This window comes from Ambystoma mexicanum, chromosome 3q (genome assembly GCF_040938575.1).
Source record: "Ambystoma mexicanum isolate Mex_15411 chromosome 3q, UKY_AmexF1_1, whole genome shotgun sequence".
Taxonomy (NCBI): Eukaryota; Metazoa; Chordata; class Amphibia; order Caudata; family Ambystomatidae; genus Ambystoma; species Ambystoma mexicanum.
Window position 1 is genome coordinate 338,125,761 of NC_090926.1, and position 20,846 is coordinate 338,146,606.

General features: G+C 46.9%; 1 protein-coding gene across 11 annotated transcripts in view; it reads right to left on the minus strand.

Annotated features, from left to right (window-relative positions):
* SGCD (sarcoglycan delta) overlaps positions 1-20,846 on the minus strand; it is a 1,261,231-nt gene that overhangs the window by 299,406 nt on the left and 940,979 nt on the right. The gene's annotated exons all lie outside the window — the stretch shown is intronic.

The window sequence follows — 20,846 nt, forward strand, 5'->3', positions numbered from 1 at the left end:
GCCCCGAGCAATGCCAGTGGTTAAGATTCAGTCTAAACCTTCCAGCCATCATCCCTTTGTTTTTGCTTTGTCACCCCGAGTGGGACGGGTATGCCCAGACGTGGGTCCCGTGCCTGCTGGGCCTAGAGACCCAAGCTACTCCTCACTGATGATCCCCAATAAGGGCGAAACATGTTTGGGGATGCTTGTGGTCTCGTGCAGAAGGGATGTGACCTAGCAGTTCGGGCGGGACGGCCCCATTTGGGATGGGGCCAAGCCTGATTTGCATATGGTCTTTCCTCTTCTGTAATGGCTTGGCAGACGAAGAACGATGGTCTGAAGGGTTGCCCCGAGCAATGCCAGTGGTTAAGATTCAGTCTAAACCTTCCAGCCATCATCCCTTTGTTTTTGCTTTGTCACCCCGAGAGGGACGGGTATGCCCAGACGTGGGTCCCGTGCCTGCTGGGCCTAGAGACCCAAGCTACTCCTCACTGATGAGGCCCAATAAGGCGAAACATGTTTGGGGATGCTTGTGGTCTCGTGCAGAAGGGATGTGACCTAGCAGTTCGGGCTGGACTGCCCCATTTGGGGTGGGGCCATGCCTGATTTGCATATGGTCTTTCCTCTTCTGTAATGGCTTGGCAGGCGAAGAACGATGGTCTGGAGGGTTGCCCCGAGCAATGCCAGTGGTTAAGATTCAGTCTAAACCTTCCAGCCATCATCCCTTTGTTTTTGCTTTGTCACCCCGAGTGGGACGGGTATGCCCAGACGTGGGTCATGTGCCTGCTGGGCCTAGAGACCCAAGCTACTCCTCACTGATGAGCCCCAATAAGGGCGAAACATGTTTGGGGATGCTTGTGGTCTCGTGCAGAAGGGATGCCCCATTTGGGGGGAGACCCAAGCTACTCCTCACTGATGAGCCCCAATAAGGGCGAAACATGTTTGGGGATGCTTGTGGTCTCATGCAGAAGGGATGTGACCTAGCAGTTCGGGCTGGCCTGCCCCATTTGGGGTGGGGCCATGCCTGATTTGCATATGGTCTTTCCTCTTCTGTAATGGCTTCACAGGCGAAGGACAATGGTCTGGAGGGTTGCCCCGAGCAATGCCAGTGGTTAAGATTCAGTCTAAACCTTCCAGCCATCATCCCTTTGTTTTTGCTTTGTCACCCCGAGTGGGACGGGTAAGCCCAGACGTGGGTCCCGTGCCTGCTGGGCCTAGAGACCCAAGCTACTCCTCACTGATGAGCCCCAATAAGGGCGAAACATATTTGGGGATGCTTGTGGTCTCGTGCAGAAGGGATGTGACCTAGCAGTTCGGGCTGGACTGCCCCATTTGGGGTGGGGCCATGCCTGATTTGCATATGGTCTTTCCTCTTCTGTAATGGCTTGGCAGGCGAAGAACGATGGTCTGGAGGGTTGCCCCGAGCAATGCCAGTGGTTAAGATTCAGTCTAAACCTTCCAGCCATCATCCCTTTGTTTTTGCTTTGTCACCCCGAGTGGGACGGGTATGCCCAGACGTGGGTCCCGTGCCTGCTGGGCCTAGAGACCCAAGCTACTCCTCACTGATGAGCCCCAATAAGGGCGAAACATGTTTGGGGATGCTTGTGGTCTCGTGCAGAAGGGATGTGACCTAGCAGTTCGGGCTGGACTGCCTCATTTGGGGTGGGGCCATGCCTGATTTGCATATGGTCTTTCCTCTTCTGTAATGGCTTGGCAGGCGAAGAACGATGGTCTGGAGGGTTGCCCCGAGCAATGCCAGTGGTTAAGATTCAGTCTAAACCTTCCAGCCATCATCCCTTTGTTTTTGCTTTGTCACCCCGAGTGGGACGGGTATGCCCAGACGTGGGTCCCCTGCCTGCTGGGCCTAGAGACCCAAGCTACTCCTCACTGATGAGCCCCAATAAGGGCGAAACATGTTTGGGGATGCTTGTGGTCTCGTGCAGAAGGGATGTGACCTAGCAGTTCGGGCTGGACTGCCCCATTTGGGGTGGGGCCATGCCTGATTTGCATATGGTCTTTCCTCCTCTGTAATGGCTTGGCAGGCGAAGAACGATGGTCTGGAGGGTTGCCCCGAGCAATGCCAGTGGTTAAGATTCAGTCGAAACCTTCCAGCCATCATCCCTTTGTTTTTGCTTTGTCACCCCGAGTGGGACGGGTATGCCCAGACGTGGGTCCCGTGCCTGCTGGGCCTAGAGACCCAAGCTACTCCTCACTGATGAGCCCCAATAAGGCGAAACATGTTTGGGGATGCTTGTGGTCTCGTGCAGAAGGGATGTGACCTAGCAGTTCGGGCTGGACTGCCCCATTTGGGGTGGGGCCATGCCTGATTTGCATATGGTCTTTCCTCTTCTGTAATGGCTTGGCAGGCGAAGAACGATGGTCTGGAGGGTTGCCCCGAGCAATGCCAGTGGTTAAGATTCAGTCTAAACCTTCCAGCCATCATCCCTTTGTTTTTGTTTTGTCACCCCGAGTGGGACGGGTATGCCCAGACGTGGAACGATGGTCTGGAGGGTTGCCCCGAGCAATGCCAGTGGTTAAGATTCAGTCTAAACCTTCCAGCCATCATCCCTTTGTTTTTGCTTTCTCACCGCGAGTGGGACGGGTGTGCCCAGACGTGGGTCCCGTGCCTGCTGGGCCTAGAGACCCAAGCTACTCCTCACTGATGAGCCCCAATAAGGGCGTAACATGTTTGCGGATGCTTGTGGTCTCGTGCAGAAGGGATGTGACCTAGCAGTTCTGGCTGGACTGCCCCATTTGGGGTGGGGCCATGCCTGATTTGCATATGGTCTTTCCTCTTCTGTAATGGCTTGGCAGGCGAAGAACGATGGTCTGGAGGGTTGCCCCGAGCAATGCCAGTGGTTAAGAATCAGTCTAAACCTTCCAACCATCATCCCTTTGTTTTGGCTTTGTCACCGCGAGTGGGACAGTATGCCCAGACGTGGGTCCCGTGCCTGCTGGGCCTGGAGACCCAAGCTACTCCTCACTGATGAGCCCCAATATGGGCGAAAACATGTTTGGGGATGCTTGTGGTCTCGTGCAGAAGGGATGTGACCTAGCAGTTCGGGCTGGACTGCCCCATTTGGGGTGGGGCCATGCCTGATTTGCATATGGTCTTTCCTCTTCTGTAATGGCTTGGCAGGCGAAGAACGATGGTCTGGAGGGTTGCCCCGAGCAATGCCAGTGGTTAAGATTCAGTCTAAACCTTCCAGCCATCATCCCTTTGTTTTTGCTTTGTCACCCCGAGTGGGACGGGTATGCCCAGACGTGGGTCCCGTGCCTGCTGGGCCTAGAGACCCAAGCTACTCCTCACTGATGAGCCCCAATAAGGGCGAAACATGTTTGGGGATGCTTGTGGTTTCGTGCAGAAGGGATGTGACCTAGCAGTTCAGGCTGGACTGCCCCATTTGGGGTGGGGCCATGCCTGATTTGCATATGGTCTTTCCTCTTCTGTAATGGCTTGGCAGGCGAAGAACGATGGTCTGGAGGGTTGCCCCGCGCAATGCCAGTGGTTAAGATTCAGTCTAAACCTTCCAGCCATCATCCCTTTGTTTTTGCTTTGTCACCCCGAGTGGGACGGGTATGCCCAGACGTGGGTCCCGTGCCTGCTGGGCCTAGAGACCCAAGCTACTCCTCACTGATGAGCCCCAATAAGGGTGAAACATGTTTGGGGATGCTTGTGGTCTCGTGCAGAAGGGATGTGACCTAGCAGTTCGGGCTGGACTGCCCCATTTGGGGTGGGGCCATGCCTGATTTGCATATGGTCTTTCCTCTTCTGTAATGGTTTGGCAGGCGAAGAACGATGATCTGGAGGGTTGCCCCGAGCAATGCCAGTGGTTAAGATTCAGTCTAAACCTTCCAGCCATCATCCCTTTGTTTTTGCTTTGTCACCCCGAGTGGGACGGGTATGCCCAGACGTGGGTCCCGTGCCTGCTGGGCCTAGAGACCCAAGCTACTCCTCACTGATGAGCCCCAATAAGGGCGAAACATGTTTGGGGATGCTTGTGGTCTCGTGCAGAAGGGATGTGACCTAGCAGTTCGGGCTGGACTGCCCCATTTGGGGTGGGGCCATGTCTGATTTGCATATGGTCTTTCCTCTTCTGTAATGGCTTGGCAGGCGAAGAACGATGGTCTGGAGGGTTGCCCCGAGCAATGCCAGTGGTTAAGATTCAGTCTAAACCTTCCAGCCATCATCCCTTTGTTTTTGCTTTGTCACCCCGAGTGGGATGGGTATGCCCAGACGTGGGTCCCGTGCCTGCTGGGCCTAGAGACCCAAGCTTCTCCTCACTGATAAGCCCCAATAAGGGCGAAACATGTTTGGGGATGCTTGTGGTCTCGTGCAGAAGGGATGTGACCTAGCAGTTCGGGCTGGACTGCCCCATTTGTGGTGGGGCCATGCCTGATTTGCATATGGTCTTTCCTCTTCTGTAATGGCTTGGCAGGCGAAGAACGATGGTCTGGAGGGTTGCCCCGAGCAATGCCAGTGGTTAAGATTCAGTCTAAACCTTCCAGCCATCATCCCTTTGTTTTTGCTTTGTCACCCCGAGTGGGACGGGTATGCCCAGACGTGGGTCCGGTGCCTGCTGGGCCTAGAGACCCAAGCTACTCCTCACTGATGAGCCCCAGTAAGGGCGAAATATGTTTGGGGATGCTTGTGGTCTCGTGCAGAAGGGATGTGACCTAGCAGTTCGGGCTAGACTGCCCCATTTGGGGTGGGGCCATGCCTGATTTGCATATGGTCTTTCCTCTTCTGTAATGGCTTGGCAGGCGAAGGACGATGGTCTGGAGGGTTGCCCCGAGCAATGCCAGTGGTTAAGATTCAGTCTAAACCTTCCAGCCATCATCCCTTTGTTTTCGGTTTTACCTCCAGGACAGGCACCACTAATGCAGAGTAAATCAGGCTGTGGTCTGCCCGTCACTCTCTCCTCTGACCTTCCTGAGAAGCGTCTTGCTGCTAAAGAGGGTCAAGAGTGCAGCTGCAGCACAAAGGGCGGATACAAATCAGTACTTTGGGACCAATAAAGGTCTGTGCAAGGCTTTGTGCTCTTTAGTGATTATAATGGTTTGTTTTTCTCTGGATCACTCCATGGTACCGCACAGAATCCAGAACTCGCACCGAAAGCCGTTCCCAATAGTTTGCGTGTCATCCTGCATTTCCAGTATCTTCTGGTGGCCCTGAGTGATGGCATGCCTCGCGGTGAGACATGGCTTCACTGGCCAGGTTTGGTGGGTACGATAACTTCAGCTCCAGCCGGAGACTTATGATCAGCACCTCAGCAACTCATGACCGCGAGGAGTCTTCGTGATTTGTCCTCTGTGCCCCTTCAATAATGTGTCATCCAAACCTCAGGTGTTCTACCTCTTATAACAACTACATGACCCTTTCATTAAAACAATGTTTTCGCTCTCACTAATTAGCCTGAATGAATAGAAAAGGTAATGCTGATTTGTCCAGAAACGGCTTCTGCCTGATTCAACAGTTGATTTTCCCCGAGCCTCGTAGCGAGAAATTGCTTAGCGCAGGGGTGTTGCTCGGTCTGGAAAAGATCCGGGGCTACACTAATGTTGGGATTGTCGGGTCTCGGGGCTAGCTAGCCTTTTGGTTGTACTCCCTGGGATTTTATCCAGGGCTACAACCAAAAGACCCGGGGCTATAGCCCCCTAAACTCCCACTAGCAACGCCTCTGGCTTAGCAGGCAATTGCGTATGGCTATGCCAACTTTCCCAGGCTACTCCACCAGGCCCCCAATCCCATCTCCACGAGTGGACCACACAGGACAGTGACAGATGGCTCTGCTCGCTTGGGCCGTTCATCACAGGCACAAGTCTGCCAACCTGCCATTTTAAACAAAAATAAACCACTCATTAAAGTTGTCACTGCCTAATGACTGCACGTGTATCTCGCCAACTCCTGAAGAGTGATGGGAGATGGGGATGAGATATTTAATGTAAGGCAACAAATAATGAGCCTGGTGGGGCATTGCTTGCAGCTGTGTCTCTTGTTTGGTAACAGCAGCACATGTTACGCGATGGGCAACTCACAAGCTTGACTGAACCCCCTCTTATAGAGAGCCCCAGAAAAGCCTAAAGACAAGCACCCAAGGACAGGAATTTAGCTTCAGCGCAGGCTTTCATAGTTCCATTGCACCATTTAAATGGGAGTCTATCGTGTTGCAAAATAACCATCCATCTATCCATCCGTTTACCCATGAATTCTGCTGTGCATTGATCTACTAATCAATGGCCGGGAGGATAGCTCAGGGGCAACCTGCTCGCCTTGGAAGCAAGACGACACAGAGCAACACAGGTTCGATCCCGGGTCCGTGCTAAGAAACCTCTGGCTATTAAGCACGTTATAAATAACCAATTTCAGTTACAATCAGTCTATCATTCTGTCCATCAATTTGTCGAACAAGCAGCACATTTGGCTTGTCAGTGTATTTGGCCATCGATCTATCTATCTATCTATCTATCTATCTATCTATCTATCTATCTATCTATCTATCTATCCATCCATTTGAATAGCAATATATCCATCAATCCAATTAACAGTTTAACCTTGCTTTCTTTCATGGATACATATTACAATCTGTTTATTCATGTATCCATGTATTGATGTTTCAACCCCATCATGCTGTGAGTGTATCCATCCATGCGGTTATCAGATTTTCATGAATATCAATCTATTCTTACATCCATCAATCCATCCTCCTTTCGATATATCTACCAACCTACTTATTGGTGGTCACACCCATCTATTAATCAATACATATATAAATATGTCAAGACCAGATGGCTATCACTGTATCCAGGCATCATTCTACCCATCCATCTACTATTTTATCCATATATCAAATCAGGTCACTTCCATATGCCCAATTGTCCAAAAATATGCAGAAGTGGTCATCTCTTTCTAATTATTTATGAGAAGAAAGATTAAACATTTCAAGAAAGGAAGATGAATACAGGCCAAAACTACCAGAAGTGAGGAGGAAGTAAGATGCAAACAGCTGCCAGAAAGACCCAAAAAGACACTTGAAAAGCTAAAACAATGAGAAACATAAGACCCAGACACACATTAAAAAGACCAAATGTCTGAAATATACTGATCGTTGGCTTGGAAAGTTACACGTCAGTGTAATGGGACTGGAGAGACAATGATGGCTAGATCAGGCAGACACCAATCAAAGGATTTCATAAATATCAGTCAATGGATTGGGAAGATGGAACAATTGACAAACCGGCAGAACTGATATGAATCAATGGTTTGGGCAGCCACTGATCACTGGATATGGCACGCACTGATCAATGGCCTGCAGAGAAAGCAATCAGTAGTTTGACAACAATGATCAATGGAATGAACAGATGTTCAATAATCAGTGGATTGGGCACACACTCCTGATTGGACAGACTCAATAAAAGGAATGTAAAGATAATATATGATCAATTATTTGACAAGGCAATGTTTACATTAATGCTGACATGGATCAAGGACCAACGTACTCAAGCTACATAAGGCACAGACCATTGAGTTGGACAGATGGATGGGATGCGAGAAATGTTTGCTTACTAATAGACTTGACAGCAAAAGTTAATACAATGAGTAGATGTCAACTGCTTAATGGATTTGACAGATGCTAATGGGTAGTTTACACAAACATGCCCCAATCAATGATCTGGACAGATAGCAATCAATGTATTGGAATTGGCAAATGGCATCACCCAGTTGGATATAGGAATCAATCGAAAGGAATCAATGTATTGGAATTGGCATCGCCCAGTTGGAAATAGGAATCAATCAAAAGGACATACATACATTGGTTAATTGACTGGACAAACAATCTGCAATTGTTAAGGCAGACTGGCTTTGATGTGGGATCCTATGCAATTCACACTTTATCTGTTATAAAAAACATTTTCTATTTATTTCTAAATTCTTTTGAAAACTGTGGATTCAGAGCCTCTGTGTGGATTGGATGTTTGAAATTGTGTTTCTTTAATTCTTCAGGAAGAAATGAATGTGGGAAGGAACACAGCACATTCTTGACGGCAATGGAAAGGGCTCAGATTTCAGGGCCTACGAGCAGGAAGGCCTGAATAAGAAGTTATGCTAAACATGTTAGTAGCCCATGGCATGAATATATTTACTGTCGACTTGATTAAGTATTCATTCGTCTCTGTCAATAAGTGAGAGGATTACAACTATGTATTGTGATATTTCTTGGGTTATTTTCTGATTCGATTAACTGTCTGTGGAAATGTGTATTGATATTTAGGCACTCTTGTTTACAATGGATGGGCTGTTTTCTAACTCCTGCTTTAATATAGACCAAGTAATATTTCTGGTATGTTCAGAATGTGGGTTGAGAACGCTCATGCGCGAGCCATTCTGAGGGTTGAATTGTGAGGGAGTGAATGTCACGGGAAGGTTCTGGGAAAGACAGCGGGTGATGGGCGGAGAAAGGAGTGGCATGGCGCAGGGGCTTAAAGAGGACTCTTACTTTTCGAGGGGAGTCGAAGAGCTGAGCAGAGTTCGCAAATACCCTGCAGCCACCAGTATCAGAAGGGACAGCCAAGGCGTGTGGTTGCGTCCAGCGCTGTTCCAAGGTGTGCGCAGAGGGTGCGACCGCACAAGGGCGCCCCCACAGCGCAGGGCGCCTTGCCTCCAGCTCAATGTCATATTTAAAGAATTACAGCGTGACTCTTTATGAGGTGCTGTTTGCACGACAGTGAGGTAGAGGCTAGGTGCCCATCAACACATTTTACAAGAACAGCAGGGGGATCATTTCTGTTGTTCAACTGAGCCCCCTGCTGTTCTGCATTTGTGGTGTGTGGCAGAGTGCTCAAATATCGCACAGGGCGCTGGCAAATGACTTTTCCCTGGACTTTGCACGACAAAAATACACTTTGCACAGTTCCATGAATCAGGGTTTGTGTCAGCAGTGCAAAGTCACTTTTCAGCAGTGCAAATTCACTCTGAACCGGGCAACTATTCCACGAATCGGGCCCTTAGTGTATTCAGTGGTCAAAGTGTAAAAAAAAAAAAGAAAGTAGTGGAACGATGTTCCCTCTGCCCCGCACCCTTTTCGGGCCACTCCCCCATACTCACTGTCACTCCCCCACCCCCATTCAGACCACATACCTGGGCCCTAACGTTCCTCCACTCCACCCTGCAACATTTAGTTTTACAATAGTTCTAGTAAGACTGAAGAAAACTCGAAAGAAAAGGAATTTAAATGACCAGCATTATTGCGTCATAGTCACCCTGAGCATGCACCTAAAAGCAGCCTCCCCTCCACCACCCACCATTCGCACCTCTTAAAGAACGTGGCCAGCCCCAGACGCACCCCTCCCATTGCCTGCAAAGAAGGCTGAGCCTGCAGCCATGCAAACGCAGATTGCTGTAATGCAGTGCTATTTGGCTGCCTGGGAATGGGTTTTATAGCAGGTTATTCAAACAGTCTATTGAAATAAATAACCCCAAATCCAGCAGCTTTAGATAGCTTAGTGCGCTGCTGCACTGCTTTAATATCATCAGGTTCGAGTCCCCTGTATAAGGATGAAGTTGAAAACAAAACGTTTTTTTTAAAGATGTCGTCCAGGAAAGGCAACGTTGTACCCTTTAGTTCCCGTCCACTTTGACTTCTGAGTGTATGGCAGATGAGACGTGCATTAACTAAGCAGTGCAGAAGAGACAAAACGAACAAGTGCAAAGAGAGCAATAAGCGCAAGTAATAGCGCTAGGGTGGCCATTGAATTTAAAGAGCTAAGCCACAAGAAAAATCAGTATAAAATAAAGAAAAAGGAAAAGTGTACATGTGGAATAGAATAATTCAATAATGGAGACATGCAGAATGTTCCAGGCCCGGCAGTGTTCATGGCACAACCAGGACCCCCTAGAGTAAAATAGGATCAGTGCAAAAAAGAAGGATTGCATTATCTGGAAGCCACTTGCAGCGGTCGCGAAGGCATGCATTGGACAGTACCTTTAGTAATGCACTGTCTGGGATATGAGGGGCAATGGATCTACGAAACACTCCCTGAGCTGGATAATGTGACGGTCTGAATGAGGTGCGTGTGCCCTGAGGAAAGTGAACAAGCATTTCAATCCCAAAACAAGCACAATATTGGAAAGATACAAGTTTGCCATGAGAGAATAGCAAGCGAGTGAAAGTGTGGCAGAGTATATCACGGCAATAAGAAAGGCTGCCTGGAACATGCAATTCCAAGGACAAGTTTGATGAACACATTAGAGACCAATTTATGGTGCACTGCTACCAAGACAACATACGAGAAGAACTGTGGCTAAAGAACAGTCCCAGTTTTGAGGAAGTTATTGCAATAGTGAAATGGGTGAAGCACCAATGACGTGTTTGGCCTGCATTTTGAAGAAAAGGCACAAGAAAGGGAATCCGTGAAAGAAGTAATGAATGTAGGCAGTGGTAGCAAAGTAAAGCATAAAGAAGGGAAGAGAAAAGCAAGACGTGAATCGTCAAGGGAAGTGGCAGGAAGAGTGGTGATGTAAATGGTAATGAGAAGGCGGGATTTCCGCTGTGGGATCAAGGTGCATTTAACTGGGGCACCAAATTGTCCAGGGCAGAAAGTGATGTGCAAGAAATGCAACAGATGGGAACACTGTGCCAATTATAGTAAAAATGTTGTTGAACGTTTTAAGAGTGTGAGCGTTGTTTGTCACAATGTGAGTGGCGGAGGGGATTTGGTTGTGAGATGAGGTGGTGGGGCTGGATATATGCCCCATTACTGTAATTGGTGGAGGGGAGGAATGGGACGATGAGTCCTATGGCTGAGATATGGGTCAATGGAAGAGTGGTACATATGATGGCAGATTCAGAGCTGAGGTATCACTGGTATTGCGTGATGTGTGGGAAGGGAGGAAGGGTGGACGATTTGATGCCACGTGACATAAGCCGAGGTGGCTATAATATGGATAAGATTGAGACTGTAGGATAATTCCCAGCAATGTTGGAGTTCAAGGGAAGGGAAGCGATGGGTTAAGTATACGTTACAAGCACATGGGGAAGCACTTTACTTTAGAAGGAGCGGAGAAAATCAAAAAATCAGACTTCATCCTAATACGAATGAACAGTTCTCATAATCAATGAAGGCAGTGAGGAAGAGAGAGAGAGAGAGGTTGAACAGTACCCAAAAGTGTTTACAGATGATGTGGGTAAGTTAGCATACAAACATATTTTGAATGAGATGGGGAAAGCAGTAGCAGCACAACTTAGAGCTATTCCCTTAGCATTACAAGAAATTGTGAAAAGACAGTTGGAAAAGCTGTGGAGAAGGACAATCATAGAGGGTGTGGGTGGAGTGGGTCCCACCATTGGTGGTGGGGTGAAAGTCCAATAGGGATATGAGACTATGTGAAGACTTACGATAGTTTAATAAAAGTGTTGTTGTGAAATATTATCCTCTGCCGAATATTGGAGAGATGTTGAGTTTGGTAGGTGAGAGTACAATATTCATGAAATTAGAGCTGGTATCGGCTTATCACCAGGTGGAGTTGCAGCAAACGTCTAGGGCTCTTACAGCATTTGTCTTGCGTAAAGGATTGTTTCTGATTTTCAGTTCAAACGCATACCATTTGGGTTGGTGTCGGTGTCACAAATTAACTTCCGGGGCACCAGTGGCCCAAGTATGAATATGTGATTCTAAACCCTCAATCAGCCCCACACCTCTAATACACCAGAAGGGATCCGAACAGATTGGAAACACAAGCACATTTTAAACCTCCTTTTCTAATTGTGCTAATGTGGATGGAATAGCAGGCTTATCTCGAAATGGTTGTGGATCGTTGGCTAGTTGCAACACAGAGAAAATTCAATTATTACCCAATGATAATAGGGGCTGTCCAGTGAAGGTTGTATACAAATGTCTACTTTATTATTACCACAATCGACAGTTCTAGGACACTATGAAATACAACCCACTCTGTAATGGAATGCAGAGGACATTTTCAAAGAGGGAAAAGGGATGCACTGTGGATACTGACAAGAGGGTAGTCAGTATAGGCACGGAAACACTTGTGTATAGGTGTATTATAAATGCTGTGTCATATCATATCATAGTAAATAATCACAACAGTTCAGGGATACTTAGTTTCAGCACAAGGGGAGTAATGGGTCATAAAATGTCTCTAGGGGCCTTCGGAGAAGGGCCAGGGGGACAGAACCACAATGTAACATGTACTTGTAGGTGCATGACAGGGTCGAGTCAGTTTCAGGGAACCTTGCAGCTTCTACAACAGAGTTCAAGATAGGAGACATCTGAGGGTTTCAGGTGGCAACCAGTTCGGCGAGCGAGTCCCGACGGACAGCTGCAGGCTGGCCTACATGGCGGCTCAGGGTCATGAATCGCTGTCTCAGTCCTGGTCAGTGGTTCTGAAGCACTGGTCAAGTCATCTTGAAAGTCTTTAAGCGACTGAAGCGTTGCAGTCGGTTCTAGATCAAGTGACTCGACTGGCTCGAAAATGACCTGTAAGGCAGACGTCAGCAGTTGTTTGTCGAGGCACTTCTCCCAGCTTCTTCACTAGACTTGTGTTCTTCCTTTACGGTGTATGGCCCAAAGCTAAGGATTGTGTTGCAGGCAGCTGCCTTGTCATTACTTTTTGGTTCAGAGATTCTCTGGCACTTCCCACCTAGGAGGCTTGCTGCAGAGCCTAGCAGGGCACACTGTGTGTCGCCTCGGTACCAGTTCTGGATCTGCTGGAGGGTCCTCTGGATTCGGTATCTCCCTCTGTTCCCTAGGAGATGTTTAGGGCGGTGGGTCTTGCTTCTCACTTGGAGGTCCCAGCCTTCCTTCACTGGTGGAAGATGTAAGGTAGAGTGTCCCTTTAGCCAGGGTCCAATGCTGAGTTCTTCTTTCTGCTTCTGTTGAAGCCATCAGATCATCTGCTGAAAGAGGGGCTCAGCCCTCTTTTAAACTCGAATGGATGACAGGGATTGGTGTAGGCCATGCCTTCCTTAATGTACCAATCCTAGGTCCCCACCAACAGTCTCCTACCCCGAATTCTAACTCCTCCGGGCCAAGCCTTTATCCTTACTGCTGCTCCTGTTTTGGCCCTTAATAAGAAGAACTCGGCCATACCTCCTTTGTGTGTGCCTCCAACTAACTCAGGAGGGACCAGACATTCCCCCCTACCCAAAAGGATTTTGTGTAAGTGTCAGGAGGCGCCTCTGAGGTATATGATGGGGGGCACAGAGGAAGGCGAAACATTGGAGGTAGCCCACCTGGCTGCTACTTCAATGACTACAGCCTTAGTACCTTCTAATCAAGAGACCTGGCTGGCAGTAGTTTTAGTTGCTGAGACCTAAAACCCTAGAAAACACGGGGCTTCTCATGGTTTATTGACCTGTTGCATATAACATTTGTGGAAATAAATCCCACAGCTTTTAGCCCCTTCGTGAACCGCTCATGGCTAATGGAACTATTGTATCTCATCTCGGACCTCTGCACTATTTCGCCTAAGGACATTCAACAATTAGAACTGCCTACTATTGAGAGTACAGACAACTGTTCATTGGTAACCTTTATCTCCCCAGTGGTAGTAGAGCGTATTTGTAATAATGCAAAGGCCTTATATTAACCTAGGATTCGAAATTTTAGTATTTCCCCTACCAGGCAAAAGACTGTTCCTAGTGTTGTCCCTCAGTGTAGAATCCCCATAAGAAGTCCTAAACCAATTGAAGGGAAACAGGACCTGCCCAGGAAACAGGGGCAATAGTCCCAGGTAGTCCAGCAATCCCGCTGACCAGCCCCTTTGGAGAGGGCGGGCACTATTTGCCTGCTGTCCTGGAACACCAGGGGCAATAATCCTTTTCTTAACAATCCGGGGTATGTTGTAGCCCTATTGAAGGTTCAGTGTTTCTGTTTACAGGAGACTTGGCTAAGCTCATCTTTCTATTGGGATGGATACACAGTGTTATTCCGCCCATCCGGGTGCCCATTAAAGAGCTGACCAATCGGTGGTATGTATAAAGGAGCTAAAGCAGTTCATAACATCCCTGAATATCTCCCTGGTAGGCACCATGGAAACCTCCTGGCTGCTATTATTAATAACTAATGGAGCGCCCTTGAGGTCACCCTGGTGGCACTCCTTTATGACCCTCCGCATGGCGACATGACAGTAGAGTTAATTGAGGTGGTGGTAGAGACTCTGAGAACTTGATATACGCAAATACCTACAGGTATAATTATTTTGATGGGAGACTTTAATGTTGACTCTACGCAGAAGCAACAATATAATGCTAGGGATGGAAAGAGGGGATTTGCAGGGACTAGAGCCACGGAATGGAGGGAGGAACTTGCAGAGTTTGAGCTTATGCCTCTGGCGTTTAATGACAGAGAAGTTCGGGCCACCTGTTGACTTCATCTTTACTAATTCCCGAATCGCTACATATAACCCAGAGCTTGTAAAGGGCTAGCACAATGTAGTGACAGATTGATTTATAGTCCTATGGTTAATACCCAAGGGAATAGGCTGTGTTGGTCAGTGGACAATGTAGTAAAATGTAATGTCTCATTGGAGCGATTTGGCTACAATCAAGAGGAACTCCTGAGGAAATGCAACAGGGATTTGGGGAAGCTTCGGGTGTTATTGGGAGACACAAATAATAGACATTTACACAAGAACAATCACTCAGCTAAGCCGGGAATCAGCTATGATTATGGAATTGAATGCGGTGGTCCGCAAAAACAAAGCGAAGTTGTACTTTGATGGGGAGGGAGAAACTTAAAATCATAGCAGCGGTTTGGGGGAAGATATGAGAGGTGGCAGAAGAGGCTACATATTTTCGGTGAATAATGCAGGTTGGAAATGTATAAACCATCTAATTAAGACACATGATTCAAAGAAATGTTGGCACCTTATAAGCAGCCCTGGGGCGGGTGATCGGTCTAAGGTGATCTCCGGTTTATCAGAGGAGCAGTGGTGTCTCTTTATAGAGAACATGTGTGGGCGGGAGGGTGAAGCCAGAGTGCCTGATGAATTAAAGTCCATGTCTGATACATTGGTAGGTACACACATAAGGGGGGCTGAGTTAGAGGCTGGTATTGCTAAGTCCAAGTCTTCTAGGGCCACTGGCCCTGATGGACTTTGTAATATGGTCCTAAAGGGCACACTTTTACAGTAAGTTATTTACAGTTATTTAAAACTGGGAATATCACCTACTCTTGGTAATCCTTAATCCTAATTCCAGTCCACAAGAAAGGGCCACGTAATCAACCTTAAAATTATAGACTCTTAGCAATGTTGGATAGCAGCTCCATGATATTTGAAAATTTACTGTTGGAGCTGCTATCCTCTTGGGCCATGGAGAAGGGTCTGCTGAATTGTCAGCAGACAGGATTTAGAAAGGGTTGTGGGACCACCCACTCAATCTGGACCCTTTTAACCCTGATCTCAGACACACAGTGTTATCCAGTAACGATGTTATATCTGTGTTTTGTAGATTACTCTGCCGCTATTGACAATGTGATAAGATCAAAGCTCTGGGAAAAGCTGGCACGTTGGGGCATAGACCCTTCACTCCTATATTTTAGCAAGGCGCTATATAGTGACACCCAGGTCAGGGTAAGTCTGTCCCAGGAGGGAGGGTTATCCAGTTATTTCACCACTTACCGAGAGTTAAAACAGGGTTGTCCATTAGCACCCCTGCTTTTCAATCTTTATGTATCAGAGATACCCTTAGTTTTGAAGTCTGTAACAATCATCCGATATGGTTTGGCAGAGATCCTATTGCCTGCCTGACATACACAGATGATACAGTGATCTTAGATCGTACACCAGTAGGTCTACATCCCTCTAACCAAGAGCCCTATATGCTTTTGCCTGTGACCATGGTCTCAGCCCTAACGCTACAAATAAACAAAATAATGACGTGTGGGAAAGGGGCTTATGGCTCACCGTCATTTGTTTGGAAGCTAGGTGGGGCTAAGTTAGAACAGATCTTTGAGTACAAGCATTTGGGCATTTGCATTAGACCGTCCACCAATTTACCCTACTTGGCAGGAGGAACATCACATAGGGCCTGGTATAAGTGGCTGGCAAGCAAAATAATTATTGATGCATTTAGTGGGCACTCTATAGAGGCAAAAATTATTCCCTACAGGTCTTCAATTATTCCAGGTATATTATATGCCCTGGAGGTATTCTTGGCCAGGGCGATAGCTTGGCTACCAAAGCTAGAGGCAAAGATTTTGTGATCATTATTGAGTCTTTCTAGTGGGGTCTCGGATGAAGCGCTAATGTTCAAACTTGGAGTTCCTTCCCTCTTATCACTTTGGAAAGTTTCCACTTGTAAGCTCTGGGCTAAAATGAATTATGCTCACCTTGGAGATGATCCATTGTCGAGCCATGCAATCATTAATTCTAGAAGATTTCCCCAAAGTGTATGGTTTAATGATTTGGAGGTAATGGTGAAGGCTTATTTTACTGAAATTGGTCTGTATAGAGTCCTCGAATCATGGCTGGGCTTCAACTTAGCAAAGTCCAGATTCCATGATGCAGGTCAAGCTCTACATTACTTGATTAAATTGCACAGGTTTAAGACTTACTGGCAGAAAGCGTTCTCTTTGGGCCGTCCGAAGTCGTACGTTGTAAAGTCCTGGTTACCTGTATTGATTAGATTCATCCTCTCGATTCGATTGTATACCCTCCCTGTCTTAGAAATAACAGGGGCTCGGGCGTTTCTCCCTATGGGTGATAGACTATGTAGGCTTTGCTCTATACAGGTAGAAACACTGCAACATATGTTTACACAATGTGATGCTCTCAGCATGGAGTATGATAAAGCATATAGCAAATTGACTACTTGCACTTCAGATCAATTTTTAGAGCACAATTTTCAGCGCATACTCGTTGGTGATTACTTCAGTGACCTTACATGTATGGCAGTTGGCAGCCAGTAAATTGTTGCTATGATATGATATGGCATTTTAACAACGCCTTTAAATATTTTATTTGTATTTTGTAACCAGATTAATTTAAACTACTTGATTAATTTGAAGCTCATTGTATTGTATTTTACTGTATTTTAATCAATTATTTGTATGAAATTATGACATGTATTATTGGATTGTATGTTACTTGTGTAAATGGTCACACATGTAACCAAATGCACTTAATACAAAATATGTTTTTTGAAAAACAATCTCCTATATGTGTGAGGTCATAACCAGAGTGGTTTGCAACAGAAAAAGTCAAGGGGCAAAACATGTAATACTAAGTCCCACCCCCTGTCTGTTTTGGGTTCAAAGGGTCCCTCTGGTTAATAGAGCTCTCTGTGGTTCCTGATTAAAGCAACAGGTCTCCCTTGAAGCTTTGGTGAGACCAGACTTTCTGGATCATTCAAATCACATACTCATACCTTCTGAATGGGGTCCGCCTACGGGGATGACTACTGTAAACACACATTCCCAGGCATGACATTTCACTGTCAATCAATACTGAGAGCTGGCATCAGGTTGACAGAGTTGCAAATGAAAAGTTCTTGGGGTTTCCCGTCTCCTGTGTTAGCCTTTGCAGCTGTTTGAAGTACAATCTATCAGCATGTTAATTATGTTAATCACAGCCACCAGTTGCAGGGTTCCACATGGTGTATCCACGGGGCCTTTGTCAGTTAATCAGTGAAAAGGTTTGGCCCGCCCACTTCTAGAGATGCACCGTGTACTCCACCTGTCAGATCCCAACTAAATATGACAGGGGTGGACTGCGCCTATGGGATGTGTCCAACCAGAGTACATAGGTCTATGCCTATGTCATGTGGTGTGTGGAGGAAAATGTATGCAGGTTAGCCCCACACATTTTCATGATCTACTATCTATTCAATTTCCTTTAACATTTCAAAAAAGCGCAAGCGAGTACACACCCACCGTGCAGATGGTCAAATTCCTCGCTGTCGGCACCCTCAGAAGTTTCAAAAGGTATGTATAAGTTGTTCAGAGGTATAAGAAATGTGGATAGAAAAGAACATGATGAGACTATAAAGAACGTTTTGGGAATTTTGAGCAAGAGGGGCCTCACTCTCAATAAGGAAAACTTACTGTTTTGTAAGAGTGAAATAGAGTATCGAGGACACCAGATTTCAAGGAAGGAAAGTAAACCTAAGGAAGAACTGGCAAATGTAATGAATCAAATAAGACAATCAGAGTGCAGGAAGGAACTCAGGTCTTTCCTTGTTTGTTTAGAATTTTATCAAAAGTTCAAAAAGAGCTTTTCAGAGAAGGTGGAGAATATGAGGAATGCCTTATGAGACCGTGGCGAGTTTAGGTGGAGTTTGAAATGTTAAGGGGAGTTCATGCGGATTAAGGAGGATTTCGATTTGGCAAAACCATTTGGACAATTTAATACCAGAGATAAAATAATGCTGAATTTGGATGCGAGTGAAGTGGGATTAGGGCAGTATTGTTCCAAAGAACAAAGGGGGATGGTAGTGATATGCAAAGGTATTGAAAAGGCAGAGAAAAGATACTCAGTCATTGAAAATGAGGCGTTGGGGTGTGTGTAGGTGGTGGAGAGATTCAAAACATATGTATGAGGCACAAAATGTTTTGTGAAGTCCGAGCACAAACTGCTCAAGTCGTTGTTTGAACACTTGAATGGAGAAGGTGTGAAAAATTCGACCATCCACATGGTGGGTGTGCGATCACTTGGCCTTTTTTGGTATTTTAAATAAAATGGAATGATGGGAGATCAACCAATTTGTGAGGCTAATCAACACACATTTCTGTATGCTCACTGCGCAAATACACATAGACCTGCGTACTCTGAGTGGGATATATTTAGTTGGGATCTGACAGGTGGAGTACACAATGCATCCCAGAAGGGAGAGGGCCAAAACCTTCCTCCTTACTGGGCCATCCTCTTAACTATCAAAGGCTTCATGGATCTGCCCTGCCGTTTGTTTACCCTCTGCAGATGGTGGCAGCAATCAACATAATTCACATACTAATGGAGCATACTTCAAACAGGCCCACATGGGGCATGGCTGCAGAGGCTAAAATAAAAGAGACAGGAAGCCCCAACAACCTTTGATATGCACTGTGTCAACCGGAAGCCAGCTCCCACCTCTCAGTATCAAGGGCAGTGACTGGTCATGTCTGAGACTATGGGCCTCATTACGACCCGGGCGGTAAGGGATTACCGGTACCAGTAAGGGCACTGGTGCCGGTAATCCCTTACCGCCCAATTCCGAGGTGCCTTTGCGGGTCCTCCCTTAACGGCTGCTTTTACCAGCCGTTAAGGACGGGACCCGCAAAGGGACCTTGGAGGTAATTACGGTACCGCAATTTGCGGTACCGTAATTACCGCCTTCCCCATTTCCATTGAGCCCTATGGGGCAAAAATGGGAATGGGGAAGGACCAACAACATTGGAATGGGGCGGTAATTCTGCCATTCACCATGGCGGAATCGGTAAGGTACCAGCGTCTGGTTAACACCTGGGTCATAATGAGGCCCTACGTGTTTACAGCAGGCAACCCCCACAAGGGGGACCCTATTCAGAAGGTACGAGTATATGGATAGATGGAGACAGAAAGTCTGTTCTGTCACAGCTTCAAGAGAGACTTGCCGCTTTAATCAGAAACCACAGAGAGCTCAATTAACCGGAGAGACCATTTGATCCACAACAGACAGAAAGATTACATGCTTTCATCCCTTTACATTTCTGTTGCAAAGCGCTCTCTTTATGACCTTGGGCATACAGGAGATTATTGGTGGGGAGCCATGATTGGTTCATTAAGGTAGGCTTAGCCTACACCAATCACTGTGGCCCATTTGGCTTTAAAAGAGGACTGAGCTCCGCTTTTGGGCAGATCATCTGAAGACTTAGCACAGAGTATCAAGAAGAACCCAGCATTGAACCCTGGCTGAAGGTACAGTCTGCCATACATCTTTTGTCACTGAAGGAAGGCCAGGACATCCAAGAGGGAAGCAAGATCCCTCCCCTAAACATCTCACACAGTGGGAGATACTTAATCCAGAAGTCCCTCCAGCAGCTCCAGAACCAGTAGCCAGACAGCACACAGCGTGCCCTCCTAGGCTCTGCAGTAAGATTCCTAGGTGGGAAGTGCCAGAGAGTCTCAGAACCAAACCAAGGACAAGGCCATTGCCTTCATCACTCTCCTCAGATTTGGGCAGTCCACCTTAAAGGACAACACATGCCCAGTGAAGAAGCTAGGAGGAGTTAGTTGACAAGCATCAACCAGCCTCTGCCTTAAAGGACATTTTCGAGACAGTCGAGGCCCTTGAGCTCTAACCGACTGCACCGCTGACTGTTACACCACAGTCACTCATGCTGTCTGAGACACCTCGACCAGTGCTTCAGACCCACCAACCAGCAATGAAACAATGATTCCTGACCCTGAGTTGCCATGTAGGTCAGCCTGCAGCTGTCCGTCCAGCCTCGCTCGTCGAACTGTCTGCCACCTGATACCCGCAGCTGTCTCCCATCTTGTACTCTGTTGCAGAAGTTGCAAAGTGGCCTGAAACCAACTTGACCCTTTCGAGCACCAAGAACTTCTACAAGCACAAGGTACATTGTGGTTCTGTCCCTGTGGTCCTTCTCCGAAGGACCCTAGTGAAATTTTATGACCCATTGCTCCCTTTATGCAGAAACCAAGTATCGTTGAATTATTGCGATTAATTACTTGAACCAACTACCCCCCTATCAGTATCTAGAGTGCATCTGCTTTCCTTATTGAAATGGTCTGTCCTCTGCATTCTTTTACAGGGCGGGTTGCATTTTATAGTGTACTAGAACTGTCTGTTGTGATAATAATAAAGTCAATATTTGTATACAACTTTGACTGGACTGTTCCTTTTATCATTGGGTAATATTTGTATTTT